Raw genomic sequence first — 11,407 nt, forward strand, 5'->3', positions numbered from 1 at the left:
CCAGGGCCCGAGAGTGGGCTCTTGTGTAACATTCAGAAATGAATTGTCCGAGGAGACACATGGCTGACAAAGCAAAAGACTTTACTGGGAAGGGGCGCCGGGGCGGAGATCAGCAGGGTAAGGGACCGCAGGGGAACTGCTCTGCCACGTGGCTCTCAGTCTCGGGTTTTATGGTGACGAGGTTAGTTTCCGGGTTGTCTCTGGCCAATCATCTTGCTTGGTCCATATTTGGTCTGACTCAGGGTCCTTCCTGGTGGCACACGCATCTCTCAGCCAAAATGGATTCCAGCAAGAAGGATCCTGAGGGACTTCTCTGGTGGCACAGTGGTTAAGAATCAGCCTGCCAATGCAGGGGACACGGGCTCGAGCCCTGGTCTGGGAAGATCCCACGTGCTGCGGAGCAACTAAGCCCGTCCGCCACAACTACTGAGCCTGTGCTCTAGAGCCCGCGAGCCACAACTACTGAGCCCACGTGCCACAACTACTGAAGCCCGCGCACCTAGAGCCCGTGCTTGGCAACAAGAGAAGCCACCAGCCCCTGCTCACCGCAACTAGAGAAAGCCTGTGTGCAACGAAGATCCAACGCAGCCAAAAATAAAAAGATAAATAAATAAATACATTAAAAAAAAAAGGATTCTGATTCTGAGAGGTTGGTAGGACATATTATGCGCTGGTGTCTTCTGCCTCCTTTTGGACCCTCCTGAATTCTCCCGATTCCTTCACCATGTTACTTAGAGGGACCTCCCGTTGTGAGGCAAGTCAGGCAAGCGGTTATCATCATTCCTGGCCAAGATGGTGGTTTTGGTCAAAGGTTCCCTAACAACTTTGTGCTTTAAAGAAAGGTTGAAGCAGTCTTATCTGGGAAGGGTGAGGCAGGAATCGGGAGATGGAGAGGTGAGGCTCTGGGGGCCTTGGGGCTGTTTTTGGACAGCTTTTTAAAATGATGTTACTCTTACTTCCTCCCTCCCCTGTGCTCATCCCATCTCCCAGTGGGCAGCAGAATCCCAGCCCAGGCCTGGAGGACCTACCCACGCCACAGGCTCCCTGAACCTTTCATTTGATAAACCGTTCTACGTAAAACTCTCAGACCCTCTTCTGCCCCAGTCATATTACCTCACCTTTTCCTCCTTTCTCTTTCTCTTGGGTTTGGACGAGCTTTAAGAGTAGGACTAAATAAAGCATGTGAGTTAACTAATTAGGGATCTGGTGGGGGTGGGGGGGGGCGGGGTCATTGATCCACCTACACTGGTTCAGAGTCTAATCAAATAACTGTTAAAGGAAATGAGTTTACTGTGCTCTGCCCCAGGATACCAAACAAACATGCCTGTCTTTCCAGATAATCCTCAAATGAGAGAATGTTTCAGCTAGGTTGCCTATGGCCACAGGTAATAAAAGACAAAGCTCAACTCACTTCAACAATAAGGACAGCTATTGTCTTGCATACTCAAGCCCTAGTGCGGGGGGCCAATGTCAGGGTGGACACCTTCCAGAGCCTCTGGCTCTGTTTCTCTGTGAGCTTCTCACTCAGCCCTCCTCTGGGTGCTGGATTCTTCTTCAGGCTGGTGCAAGATGGCAGCCCAAATTCAGCCTCGTGGTCAAATAGGAGAATTTTCACAGGAGGAACGTGAGGCTAACTTCCCAGAAGCCGTCACCTCATTGGCTTAAATTAGGTCACATGCCCTTGCTGGACCCACTCACTTCAAGGGACATGTGAGTACCTGGAGACTCATCAGACCAGCTCCTAAAGCTAGTGATAGTTTAACTTCCCCTGAAGCTCGTGGGCTGCATGGGATGAGCATGATACTGGAATTCAGAACTCCGAACTTGGAGTTCTTTTAGGAGGGAGGGGTGGGCAACCAGAGATGGTTCTAGATCCTTCCCATTCTTGGTTACCTTCTTCTGAGTCTTTTGTTGAAATTGACCTTGAATGATGAGGACAACTTGAATACACAGAGAGGAAGGGGGAGAAGGGAACTGTTATGTGAACATGGAAGGATTTCTTAGGAAGTCAGTGGCTCTGTCCTTTGGAGGGGGTGGGCTGATTTGTGGAAATGACCCTCTGACAACTGGACAAGAATGAGTCATCTGGTTATTCCACTCTGAGAAACATAAACAACGTGACTATCCAAGACCATTAGTCTCATTTCATATTTACTCAATGGCCTCCTTAATTCAGTTTCTCAAGTAGATTTTCTTACCAAGAAGACAATGTTCACAGTGGACAGCGTAGTTTCTCCGATCTTGTCAATTAAATGTTAAATGTCATGTTCCTCATTCTAAATTAGTAAATAGTCATTCTGGTTCCTCAAGTCATTTCTTTGGAACTTCAGTTAAATCAATTTGCTAAGGCCTGATCACCCCTGGTGAATTGAGGACATTTGAGCCTCCTGAACTGAATAACCAGACCATATGTTAAAATACCTAGAAAAGTGTAGGTGTGTTAGGCTTCCCTGGTGGCATAGTGGTTGGGAGTCCGCCTGCTGATGCAGGGGACACGGGTTCGTGCCCCGGTCCGGGAGGATCCCACATGCCGCGGAGCGGCTGGACCCGTGAGCCATGGCCGCTGAGCCTGCGCGTCCGGAGCCTGTGCTCCGCAACGGGAGAGGCCTCGACAGTGGGGGGCCCATGTACCGCAAAAAAAAAAAAAAGAAAAAGAAAAAGAAAAGAAAAGTGTAGGTGTGGAATATTATCATGATCGTGATTGTGTCTGCTGGTATTAGGTTCTGGGTGATCATAAAAGAGGGACAACGAGATGAGCGGACCCATCCTAATAATAATTTCCTGTTTTTAATCTGACTACACAGACCTGGTTGACCAAGGTGGCAAACGATAAGTTTATAGGTAATAAGACTGTCCAGGAGACATTTGGACATTTTCTGTACACGTTTCAAAAGATCAGGATGGGAGCTTCGGTAACCTACAGTCCATGGAACTCTGTCCTGTGTCCTGGCCCCATAGGGGTTAGCTTAGCTGCCTTGGAGGGCAACCATGGTTGTAGAAAAACTTTAGCTATTGTATACACCCTTAATTAGTAAGTCAGTGAACACTTATAAATGTTATGTGGACACCATGAGGAGGTATGAAAATAATAGCATGAATAGACAACCATTCCATTAACAGAAATACTGGGTTTGACAGAAAAAACAAACTTTCTTGAAAATAGAAATTCTATTTGCTGATATAACAGGGTTGCTGTCACTTTAGGCACAAGTAGATCCAGTTGCTCTAACAAAGTTCTCGGGGACACTCTCTGTTTCCATCTGGCCTAGCTTACCCCTGCTTGTGCTACTTCATCGCAGGCACCATGACTGGTGGTTCCCCTGGACTCACGTCCTCCTGGCTTGGCGACTCCAGATGAAGGAGAGTCTCTCCCAGTGCTCATAAATTCATCTCAGGGAAGCCTATGTTTGGCTCTAATTAGGTCAGATGTCCCTTTCCAAACCAACTGCTATGGCAGGAGGATAAGGTACAATGATTGGCCCATTCTGGGTCGGCTCTACCAGTCCATACGGGCTTCTGGTAGGGGATGTGTTTTGCCATTACCATTCGAGATCCTTCTGCAGCCCTGTGCAGTTGTTTGCAGGGGATATCATGCTAGGGATGTAGGAAGCCTGACAGTGTAGGAGACTGCATTCCAGATATTTACAAGCTCTGTCCTTGGCTGGGGGGAGGGGAGAACTGATTAGCATCCGGTTTCATTTCCCACTCATTGAGGAACTTGCTGGGAAGGGGCAGCTTGAGAAGAACTAATGGGACTGACCTTAGCATTTTGGTTCTGTGCTAAGGGAGACTAAAGCCCATTTGTGTAGAGTGTATGAATTATGACTCAGTACCAGCTCATGAGGTCTGCCAGCATCCTAATATGCAGGCCATCTTATCCTATTTACATTAATATATTTGGTTGCCTAATTTGCAGGTACATAAAACCTACAACCAGCTTGGGGTAGGGGATGACCCGCCGTCCCGGACACCCACCTAGAAGTTAAGGTACGTGTGGCCTTTTACCCCAACTCCAAAGAAAGGTGTCTGTTTTACATAAAAAGAGTTTAGATAATTTTATACTGGGTAATCTTTGTTGAGTTGAATAATCCTGTAACAAATATAAGTAATTTGAAAAGCTGCCTCTGGTTGGTTTCCACTAATTACATCAAAGCTGGTGACTGTAACGGGGTTCCTGTAGGCTGGCCTACGCCAGGCTCACCCCGTTTTGCCTCAGGTTGGGGCCCACATTACAACCACTTGGCCCCTTGAGGGAGTGCAGAGGAGGAGAAACGTCCCCTCAGCAGGGCTGGAGTTCATCCCCAGCACTGCTGGTGCCCACGCTCCCCTCCCAGGAGGCCCAGCTGCACAAAGGCCAGGATTGTCTCTCTGGTTTTCCTGGAGGCTGAGGGCAAAGCTCCTCCCACACCTGCTTCCATACAACTGGCTGAGGACAGTCTGTAATTCTAACAGTTTTTTATTTCTCTGCAGTTGTTGCTCAGAAGAGTGGGAGGCATTTAGAACACCTGCCCCGTTTGGCTTCAAGGCAGTCCTTAAAGGAGGGTGGAAGGGCTGTCATTTCAGATCTGAGACACTGAGGGCGGGGACAGAGCCACCGTCCCACAGGCAGGTCCCGGCTGCGGCTGCACTGGATTCCTGAGCCATCCCAGGCTCGTTACCGCCCAACCACCAGGGCGGAGAAGTCCCACCTGCAGCAGACAGCCTTTTGCAAAAGGATCTTAGCTGAGAGAAGTTTTTGAAAAGTAGAAAGTAGCCTCCGGGCCTTGGCTTTGGCGCGCGCACCGCTCAGCATAGGGGCCCAGGCAGGGGGTCTCCTTGAGATGACTAGGATCACTTCTGGCGCTGGACCCCATTAGCTCATCCTAAAGAGTGCGAATAGCAGCTGGTGAATTGCAGAGGGCCAGAGACGTTTCAGCTCCGAGGATCCCTTTTTCTGTTTTCAGTACTGTTAGGACTTCCAGAAGAGGGCAGCACACTTTAGGGCTTATTGCATCAGCTATTTTTGCTTCTCCCTTGCTAGCTTTTAGGCCTGCAGAGCATTTACCTGAATAATAGTCATAATAATCCTAATACCAGCAGTTTGCCTGTGCGAGGGGCCTGGCTCACATCCATCATCTTGTTTGAACAATCCTGGTGATCCTCTCTGAAGGGTCTCCAGGGCATCTGGAGCCAGCACTTCTGAGGCCCTTTGAGGCCCAGGAACCTGGGGGTGAGGTGGGGAGCGGGTGTGTAATTTGACGAGGGTAGAATCTTCCCTGGAACTCTCAACCCCAGCCCCCAGTGCAGGGCCTTCTGGCTGACTGATGGCAGCGTAACAGGCCAAGATGTATCTTTCTTCTTAGGCCCTGCAATCCTTCAGAGCAAGGGTTGTGCGGTTTCTGCTCCACATTTTGTTAGATGATGTATCTGCTCTGGGGGCTGGGTGCTATCAGCATGGAAGGCTGGCTGTGCAGCGCCTACTGGGACAGTGTCGGCAAGGACTCCGGGCTGGTGGGGAAGAGAAGGCGAGGGGTCAGGGCTGCCCACCCACCTGCCTACTGTCACTCTGCATTGCAGACTGGGCAACACTGGAGATGGGTGGAATACTCTTTTTTGGGGGCTGTGCCACGTGGCTTGTAGGATCTCAGTTCCCCAACCAGAGATGGAACCCAAGGCCAGGGCAGTGAAAGCCCGGAATCCTAACCACTAGGCCGCCAGGGAGCTCCCAAATTGGAATACTGTTGAGCCAGGCCTGGGCCAGGCCCTGACTCTGGGGCCACCAGGCTCTTAAAGAGAAGTCAAATAAACAAGTTCAATTAGAAGGAGTAGAAGAAATTGGTGGAGAAATTCTTTAAGTGCATTTTTAAAAAGCAGGTGAGTGTAGGTGGTTAGGCAGGCGAGTGAGGAAACAGTGACATGTTCAAATAAGGTGGCACTCCCCCCAGTGACAGTTGGAATTCATGCTTAGGAATCACAAAAAGAGGCTGTCAGGCAGTGGGGACAAAGGCAAGCTTTTCCTGGGAGGGGAAGGGCAAGATTCCACGGTGGGTGGGGATGAAATACAAGTGATTCTCAAAGCCTGTGCAGAGATACCCCCGTTGTATGCATCCGGTGCAAATGAACTTGAGACCTTGTTTCCCACCTGTCCTGGACCCTGGGGAAAGTCCTAGAGGTAATCAGGAGCTTCTTTGGAGCAGAGCCTGGCTGGGAGGGGGAGTAACTTTTAAGGAGTGGGGGGTGGGTAACCCTGTGTCTGTCCAGGGGCCAGTAGCAGCTCATGAAACCTGTCAGTGTAAACTGAGCAGTCAGCTGGGCTGAGAAGTTTTCCCATAGAATTTCTCTGCTGGGTCAGCCAGGGCCCCATCCAGGTTCTGTTCTGGTTTCCCATTTGACAGAACAGCCCCCGCAGGTGGAGAGGCAGATGACCATAGGCCTGGTTTACTAACAGTTACACCCCTGTATCTACAGCTCTGGTGCCCCCGTCATCAGCTCATCAGTTGCAGCTGAATGGCGCCAGGAGCGCTCACTTAGGAGTCCAACCACTTGGGCTGAAGCCTCAACCCCACCACTCCCGAGGCTGGTCCCTCCTCTCTGGGCCTTGGCGGTTCAGGTAGAGCTAGAGAACAGTGAGTCATCCCTCCCTCTCTCTGCAGCACCTTTAAGGGAGATGGACTAAAAATGTCTCCCTGCCCAACTCCCTTTCCCGGCATTAGAGCTTTGGGAAAAGCATAAAATACCTGAAGTTTCTTGGACAAGCTGTTATTACCTTTCCTTCATCAAGTTCAGGCCTGTAAAGCATGTGAAATTAAAGACAGCAGTAACAACGTGCACTGAGAGAGGTTTTTTGCTTTCAGGGCACCCCTATTATTTCATGTGAAACAGTCACGTGATTCCACAGGTATTTATGGGGGAGGGAGTAGGCAGCTCTGGAGCTTTACTCGGTCCCAGGCAATTGTGCTGGTGCCTCACCTGTGTTCTCGTTGCATCTTTGCAGCCTCACACCTGGTCACCTGGACCCTGGCATCAGGAGCCCAATTTGTTAGATGAAGAAAATGAGATTCAGGGAGATTAAATGAACTTGCCTGCTTCACCTCTGGTCCTTTTTTCTGCTGCTTTTGTTGCAAAGAGGCAGATAGAAATGAATCAATGCTAAATTAAGGCCATCTGCCCATGGCAACCCTGTAGACTCCTTGACCCCTGCCATTCTGACCTGAAGCACGTGCGAAGAATCACAACAACAGGCTGTAAATAATGTAAGAGGATTGCACCCTGTACTCAAATCTCCTGAAGGGCGTTGAGGAGGGGCCAATTTGTAATTCCCAGCTGTACCTCTAGTGACTCCTTTCTTGGTTCCCTAATTCCATCCCAGGTTCTCCTGGGCTCCACCTTCAACACCCGCTCCCGGCCCTCTACTCTCACCCAGCCCAGCTGGCTTTTTCTCCCCTCTTCTCTTCTCTGTTTTGTACTCTTCTTATCACTTAGACTTTTAATTTTATACTCGCTGAAAGAGGTCTTTCAGATTTAGATTTATGGCCTGTGTAACCATGCATATATAAAAAGGAAAATATAAATGAAAAAAATGTATTAAGGTATGTTCCAGGCATTGGGACTCCCCGGGCGGTCTAGTGCTTAAGACTCTGTGCTTCCACTGCAAGGGGCACGGGTTCGATCCCTGGTTGGAGAACTGAGATCCCCATGCTTCACGGCACAGCTGAAAAATTAAAATTTGAAAAAGAAAAAAGATATGTTCCAGACCATGACAACTATGTCATCATTGCCATCTGCTGACAGCAATTGTAAGACATTCTCATGTCAGAGTTACACCCCTGTGACCCACCACCTTGCTGAAGAAACAGAATCATTCCCAACACTATTGGAGGCCTCTGGGCCCACCTCCGTGACCACGCCTCTGTCCTTTCCACCCCAGAGGCAGCCATTCTCCTGGATTTTGTGTTTATCATCCCCTTGTTTTCCCTCCCTACAGTTTTACCAAATATGTAACCTACACAATACATTGTTTGGTCTTGTTTTTGATGTGCTTCATAAATGGAATCATATCATATATATTCTTCTGTGACTTGCTTTTTCATTTTATTTTATTTTTAAAATATTTGTTTGTTTTGGCTGCGCCGGGTCTTAGTTGCGTCACGCGGGATCTTCCTTGTGGCATCTTTAGTTGTGGCATGTGGAGGTCTTTTAGTTGCGGCATGTTGACTTCTTAGTTGCGGCATGCAGACTCTTAGTTGCAGCATGCATGTGGGATCTAGTTTTCCTGACCAGGGATTGAACCCAGGCCCCCTGCATCGGGAGCGTGGAGTCTTACCCACTGGACCACCAGGGAAGTCCCTTCATTTTATTTTAAGACAGCCATATTGAGATATAATTCACATACCATATACACAATTCACCCATTTAAAGTATACATTTTAATGGTTTTAGTGTATTCACAGATATATGCATCCATCACCACAGTCAATTTTAGAGCATTTTCATCACCCCAAAAATAAACTCTAGTTATCACTCTCCTTTCTCCCCAGCCCCAGCCCCAGTCTCAGTTCTAAGCAACCACTAATCTACTTCCTGTCTCTAGGACAGAAAAAATAGGACTTGCCTATTCTGGCCTTTCATAATATGTGGTCTCTTGTGACTGGCTTCTTTTGCTTAGTGTGATGATTTCAAGGTTCAGCCATATCACAGCATGTATCAGTACTTCATTCCTTTTTATCACGAAATAATATTTCATGGTATGGATATGCCACATTTTGTTTATCTATTTGTCCGTTGATGGAGACTTGCTTTTTTTTTTTTAATAAATTTATTTATTTTTACTTTCGGCTGTGTTGGGTCTTCATTGCTGCACACAGGCTTTCTCTAGTTGCGGTGAGCGGAGGCTTCTCTTCATTGCAGTGCGCGGGCTTCTCATTGTGGTGGCTTCTCTTGTTGCGGAGCATGGGCTCTAGGTGCGTGGGCTCAGTAGTTGTGGCGCACGGGCTTAGTTGCTCCGTGGCACGTGGGATCATCCTGGACCAGGGCTCGAACCCGTGTCCCCTGCATTGGCAGGCGGATTCTTAACTACTGCGCCACCAGGGAAGGCTGACTTGCTCTTTTATTTTATTATTTATTTATTTTATAAGTTTATTTATTTTTGGCTGCGTCGTTGGGTCTTTGTTCCCGCGCACGGGCTTTCTCTAGTTGCGGCGAGCGGGGGCTACTCTTCGTTGCGGTGTGCGGGCTTCTCATCGCGGTGGCTTTTCTTTTTTGCGGAGCACAGGCTCTAGGCACGCAGGCTTCAGGAGTTGTGGCTCACGGGGTCTAGAGCGCAGGCTCAGTAGTTGTGGCACACGGACTTAGTCGTTCCATGGCATGTGGAATCTTCCCGGGCCAGGAATCGAACCTGCGTCCCCTGCGTTGGCAGGTGGACTCTTAACCACTGCGCCACCAGGGAAATCCCTGACTTTCTTTTTTAAATTGAACATTATGTGAGATTTATCCACACAGATGTGTAAAGATGTTATTAATTTCCATTGTAGTCCATATAGTCTGTGCATAAGATGAACACTGAAGCTGTTTCTAGTGTTTTGCTGTTATAGATTATTTTGCTATAAAGATTCCTGTGGTTTCTCCTGGAACACATATGTGAAGGTTTCTCTAGGGTATAACCCTAGGAGTGGAATTGCTGGCTGATAGAACCTTCTATGATGATGGAAATGTTCAATTCTGTGTTCTGCACTGTCCAGCTCAGTGACTAGTAGCCACATGTGGCTCCTTGAACACTTGAAATGTGGCTCATGTAGCTGAGGGGTTGAATTTTAAACTTTTTAAACTCATTTAAATTTAAGTAGCCATTTATGGCTCGTGACTGCTGTATTGGAGGAGCAGCTGTCTAGATAGACTTTCTTATTCTATTGCCAGCAAAGGCTGCTGGTCTTTCCTTCCTACCCTGAATATACTGAGGGAATGAACATGAGTTTTGTTCTTGCTAATCTGTGGACTGGACTGAATATCTAGGTTCAGGGACATTCAAGGGGAAGGAAAGGAGGAGGAGGGAGAGGAGGGGTCGTGGTGGCAGTCCCTAACCTTCAGACTGCGACTTCAGCCCTAGCCCTGGGGAGCCAAAGCCAGAAAGCAGTTGAGGCCAGGGACACTCACGTGGTTCTGCCGAGCGGGGGTGTGAGGTGGGCTCCGCTTCACTGGACATTGGGGTCTCAGACACGGCTGACGTCACAGAATCCACTCCAAGGTCATACTAGGCTGTGGAGCATGGGATTTCAAACAGAAGACAGCATCCCACTCTGAGACTGCAGGCTTCTCTTGTTATTTAGTTAAGCTGGGATGACAGAGCTGGAAAGTGTTCTTTAGGGACAAATGCTTGAGACCTGATCCCCTTTGCAGCTTCCTGTTCTGGCATCAGAGGTCACTGTGTCCTTGGTCTCAGATGTCACAGTACCGAGATCTCCAGCCCTCATCACTGTGTCTCCCTGACTGTATCTGGGTTGCTCTTTCCACCACCTTAGACATGATGTCACCTCTGTATCACGTCCTGGGGACACTGTTTGGCTTTGAAGTTCCTAAGAAAGAGCCAACCCTGATGGATCTCTCTTTTTAAAAAAATTTTTATTGGCGTATAGTTGATTTACAATGTTGTGTTAGTTTCTTCTGTACAGCAAAGTGAATCAATTATACATATACATATATCCACTCTTCTTTAGATTCTTTTCCCATACAGGTCATTACAGAGTATTGAGTAGACTTCCCTGTTGGTGGGAGTGTAAATTGGTGCTGCCACTATGGAGAACAGTAAGGAAATTCCTTAAAAAACTAAAAATAGAACTACCGTATGGTCCAGCAATCTCACTACTGGGCATATATCCTGAGAAAACCATAATTCGAAAGGGTACATGCACCCCAATGTTCATTGCAGCACTATCTACAATAGCCAGGACATGGAAGCAACCTGCTGGATCTCCTTCTTGCAGAACTTGAGCGAACTGTAGACAGTCTCCTTGTGATTGTGTAACGTCCCAGATGCCTCTGTGGAGGGACCACGGTGGCTGCTTTCTTGAGGGGGTGGCTGTGTTCTCTGTCTCCTGGGCTGCTCCAGCCTTTTTTCTTTTTGTGACCTTGAGTGGGTCCACCCCACTGGCTAAGGGCTGGAGGGAAGATGATTTGGGGGTTGACTTGTCCCTCTCCTACTCCCTCTTTTATCTATCTACCTATTTATTTATATTGAAGTATAGTTGATTTACAATGTTGTGTTAGTTTCAGGTGTACAGAAAAGTGACTCAGTTACATATATATATATATATATTTTTTCCTTTTTTGTATTCTTTTCTATTATGGTTTATTACAGGATACCGAATATAGTTCCCTGTGCTGAACTCCCCTTCTCCCTTTCACATCACCTGCCCTGTCCTGGGGATGGCAGGTG

The sequence above is a fragment of the Tursiops truncatus genome, chromosome 1 (assembly GCF_011762595.2).
Source record: "Tursiops truncatus isolate mTurTru1 chromosome 1, mTurTru1.mat.Y, whole genome shotgun sequence".
NCBI lineage: Eukaryota > Metazoa > Chordata > Mammalia > Artiodactyla > Delphinidae > Tursiops > Tursiops truncatus.